Consider the following 4,878-nt stretch of genomic DNA (forward strand, 5'->3'; position numbering starts at 1 on the left):
GTAATACATGTTTGGACTAATCCTGAACTCAAAAATGGGACAATAATTATTTTCATCATTGTTTTCACCTTAGTGTGTGAATTGGCAATTGAGAAAAACAACCAGAGCAAAGCATGTAATATATGAACTAAAAACATAAACAATGTGAATATGTAGAGGAATTATCTTTCATAACATATAGGTAGCCACATGCTTCTTGTCCTTTACTTTCAAACTCTTGCAGAACTGCAAGTCCGTTACAACAGTAGGTGATAAAACAGATATGTACCACAGTTTCTGAATTTGCATATGCACTGTAACTATCTAAAACCAAAAAGAAAATATTTTTGCCAACTTAAATGTACATGTAATCTTAGCTTATATAAACTCATAATGTGCTTGAATCCAAAAATGCATGTACATCTTTGGCACACCCTATATTATAAAAATATCAGACATTTATGTGCAAAAGAAAACAGATCACATTGTGCCACTACAACTAAGTACTCTCCTCTTGGAGGTCGCACCTTTGGAGTAACTTGTGCTCATATCATGTCACTGTGCTACCACGGCAGCTACATATCAATACAGGTCATCGGAGGAAGTGACTGCAAGCATAGACCTCGGGTTAGTGAAAACGATTGTAGCTGACACACTGTATGTATCAAGGGAGAAGACAGTTGGTGAATTCTGAGTTCAAGCATCTTCTTTGAAGCTATCAACACAGTGTCAATTCGTGAAACAGGAGCCACTCTATGAAATTGAGTTTACCTACATTGAATTGCCGGAATTTGGGTGCAAAAAGATATTCCATAAGAATTTTCGTGATCCCATGTCGTAACCAAAAGGACCTCTATAGGGATGATTAATTCATTTCGTTGCAGAAATTTGTACTGCAAATAAAATATATCCTACTTAGTAGTTATAGTGACACATATATAAGAACTAAGAATAGGGAGATGCCATTGAAAAAAATCATTAGTAGTTTTAGTTTTGGCACTTGGACCTACAGGCACGACATTTCTTCACATAAAAATTTATCTTCTGGAGCAAATCAAATTCATTTCAACAGATATGATCGATGCGGAACACATCAGTACAACTTCAGTGGCCAGAAGAGATCTTCTATATATGCCCAAGAAAACATTTGCCATTTGTAGTTGCCGTGGTAGAAGAGATCAGATATGTTTTGCAAGTTTGATATAACCTTTTTTATTGATTCTTCTTATCTATTCGACACATAATAATTCTGTTGCCATTTTTAGTTTAGAGAAAAGGAGAACTAAAGGAAACTTTAAGGTATGCATCTGCGTGCCATCAAACCTACATAGTGCACACACTGCTGCATCACGTAGACACGTACCTACATCAGTCTTTAAACACATGTTTCCGCCTTCCGCGCTGCCCCCTTCAGCCTGCAACTAAGCTGTAGTTGAGAAATCATAGCATGAGCATAACTCAAGAAGGAAAGCTGACGCAGAAGACTGGAATAAGAGACAGACAACAAATATTCAGAACATGTATACAGTTTTGCATCAGGTTCTGTGCTGAAGTTAAAAATAAATACAACTATAAGTTGGACTCCTCTACAAATATACATAGAGAAGTATATAGCAAACCAATCCAAATTGCAAAACAGAAAATAAAACATTACTTTATTTTCACGAGATAATGATTTCTGAAGTTTACGTCTAACGTTTTCTCTGACTAACATTGGAACAGCGTTGAGGATACTAAATGATAAAATAAGTGATAGAAGATCTTGTGTTACCAGAAACTTGAAGATTATTCACTGAGAAAGATAATTTCGAGATATCCTGGATAAGCACACCCAAGTATCAGGAAGGTGATCCAAAGTTAAGAGTAGTCTGAAACTCAGGTGGCATATAGCTTGGCAGCGACAAACCATACTGTACAAGTTCAGAATGCAGAACAACATTCACACTGTCGAGATAACCTACTAAAAAGTCCTTTGCTGAAAAAGACAGTTGATACAAAATATTATCACATAGCCCACTCACAGGTTTAGGGGTAAAACTTTTGATCATGTATATCATGAATCAATCGACAATTAGAGGAGAGAGTCAAAAAATAAAAGATACTAAGTTCGAATTGGTAGAAAATATCAAAACACACAGACATGATGAGAGATTAGAGAGGTGCTGTCATCAGAGTTAGTATTGGCTACCAAGTGTCTACCTAAAAGAAATAGAGGAAGCAAGTATCACTGGAATACATACATCAAGAGGAAAACTGAGCGAGGTATCTCTATGGCCACCAAGAAGAGAAACTCTTTGGCACAGCTTTTATAGGCACATACACAGTTACCTACCACACATGGAGCTTTCAGAAAAATCACAAGTTAGTATCTCACACTCTTATATGTATCCACATGACTCTTATCTAAACATGTATTGGTCTAGCCGATTCAGTTAGAGAACTGTAACTTTTCAGATTCTCCAGGCTGGTTCCAGGGCTGTTGGCATGGCACATGACACATAACTCGTAATTAGGTGAGATGACAGACATTTTGTGTTCTAAAATGGGTGACTTGACCTACTTTATCCTAAGAGACTCGGAGAGCTGACTGCATGTCGAATACCAAACTTGTTTATGTTGGACTCATGACAGATAAGGAAACAATGGTAATGGTTTCGGTGAGACCTGGGTATTCGGTGTTTTTTCTTCTTTTCGCCGTGGATCTGGGCGTCGGTGTTGACCTTGCAGGCATGTAGAGCCAGGATCTGTCAACAACGGCATGAAAACCAACAACTCCTTTGGGGTTCTGCATCGGAGTAGCTGAATACCGAAGTATGTTCAGAACTATAACAGATGTACTTTTGAAGGCCAACAAACCTACGACACATTACATATCACAGTTAGCACAAATAAGAAAGAAAGAAAGAAAGAAAGAAAGAAAGAAAGAAAGTATTACAACAGAGGATAACACAAAAAAACAAAGATGAGAGTGCAACACCTGAGTACTGACTACTATCATGCCGACAAATAAGATGATCACAGGTTCTTCATTTGATGACTCCATTAATCCATCAGCATTAGAAAATATAATATCTTGCCATCAAAATCAGAGCTTCAAGATAGTACGTGTAATGACTAATATAATTTATCTACCAGGAACATCAAAGATGGATTGCGTTAGCACGGTGTTCAGAGATATATGTCACATAAGCATAATATTTATTTAAAGCTGACACCATTGTTCAAACATATCAACTAAACCAAAATACAAAAATCCTATGGATATAATCCCATTAACATTTGGAACTCAGGGCTATGCAAGGAAACACATACCCAAAAGATAACCAAGCATGAGATATTGGTCCTTAAATCATCTCCTTAATTAACCAGAGGAATTCAGTATACGAAAATAACTTCAAGATGGAACAGCTGGCAGCATGTGTGTTGAATCCGAAACGTTTGTGTACATCATGGCAGGAATACTCTATTATCAAAAATTCAAACTACAACAACTAATTGTGTCCATGAGTGAGCAATTAAACTACGCACCTAAGAATAATTGTGTCCATGAGTGACCTTTTGAGTCGTTTTGTGCTTCTCGTCCATCAGTGTACGAACACAAGAGCCACATGTTGGCCAAATAACCTAGCAGCACATCGATCTAGAGTGAACAGCCTGCAAGAAATTGCAAGGAAATGGTAGGCACGGTTTTAGTAAAAAAAAATTAGAGAACTGCAGTGGCTGCAGATGTGAAACTCTTTACTAAATCCTTTGCGAACTGCACTGTAAAAACCAAACTAAAACCAGCAAATACATCAGATTCGTCTTTGGGGATTTAGGAATTGAAGGTACACGGTATTCTTGTGGATTCTCCATAGACGGGAGTTGAAAGAGAAAGGGGGCCAGAAGAATGCTGGATGGCTTCTCCATAAACTATGCAGTTTGCATATTTTACCAGAAAGAGACCTCATGAGCAATATCTGAAGTGCTTGTCCTATCACTTTTTTAGCCAAGCTGCATAGATATAATTTAGCTGAGTGAATATTGAGTAATGGCTAAAAGTAGTAACTCATATTTCTCCAATCTGAGATGCAAACCCATCTCTCAAATCTTGCTAGCAATGAACCGAATCTGAAAACTAACCAGAAAATATGCAATATACCAGGCAAATACATATACTGGATTGAAACAGGAACATAGTAAAATGGATCTACTACATCATTTTCTGAAGTAGTGCAGGAGACGAACAGTAACAATTGTCTGAACTTCATTTCCTATGCACACATGGTGGTCTACTGATGGAAATTTAGAGCACGCCGATCTACTACATCAGCAACATGCCAGCCCACCACACCACCATCGTTATCCTCTCACTCTCTCCAGAATTGCTAAAACCTCTAATTCAATACCACACATGTAATAGGCATTGTGAAGTAAGATAGGGGAGTACCTGAGGTTGGGGGAGACATGACAAATCCCCCAAGGCGAAAAGCAAACAGGTAGCTGAAACCCAAGCCTCATAAGCAAACAAACCACTCTGTGAAACTCAAATCGGAGGCCTGAATTTTTTTGAAGCTGTACAGTGAGTTTCCTCACTGCTTATATTTTTATTGATTTTGGGTATAAAGAAAGAATACAAAGTGCTAGAGAGTAGCACTAAAGAAGCAAAAAAATCTAAACTACACTAAGATACAGAATAATCATAGAAAATTCGTTACCCAGGCCTTAAGGCCAGAATAGGACTTCCTCTTGGCTTTATAGATCAGAAGTGCCAATTCCTCCTTGAATTTGTGCTTGCAACGGTAGAGGTTAGGAGCAACTCCTTTGAAAATGAATTCATTTCGAATCGTCCAAATAGACCAAGAAATCAGCATAATAATTTCCATGAAGAATGGCTGTTTTATCTCGTACTTTTAGGCT

At 37.7% G+C, this 4,878-nt stretch overlaps 2 long non-coding RNA genes across 2 annotated transcripts; both read right to left on the reverse strand.

Moving 5' to 3' along the window:
• Positions 1–341: 341 nt before the first annotated feature.
• LOC124668259 lies at positions 342–1,896 on the reverse strand. Its single transcript, XR_006991615.1, has 2 exons — positions 1,343–1,896; positions 342–587 (listed from the first exon to the last, which is right to left on the reverse strand). It is a non-coding gene; the product is annotated as an uncharacterized LOC124668259 (long non-coding RNA).
• Positions 1,897–2,648: 752 nt separating this feature from the next.
• LOC124668260 lies at positions 2,649–4,396 on the reverse strand. The gene is made up of 3 exons (XR_006991616.1): positions 3,508–4,396; positions 2,957–3,107; positions 2,649–2,835 (listed from the first exon to the last, which is right to left on the reverse strand). It is a non-coding gene; the product is annotated as an uncharacterized LOC124668260 (long non-coding RNA).
• Positions 4,397–4,878: the final 482 nt, after the last annotated feature.

Source organism: Lolium rigidum, chromosome 6 (assembly GCF_022539505.1).
Source record: "Lolium rigidum isolate FL_2022 chromosome 6, APGP_CSIRO_Lrig_0.1, whole genome shotgun sequence".
In the NCBI taxonomy this organism is placed as follows: Eukaryota; Viridiplantae; Streptophyta; class Magnoliopsida; order Poales; family Poaceae; genus Lolium; species Lolium rigidum.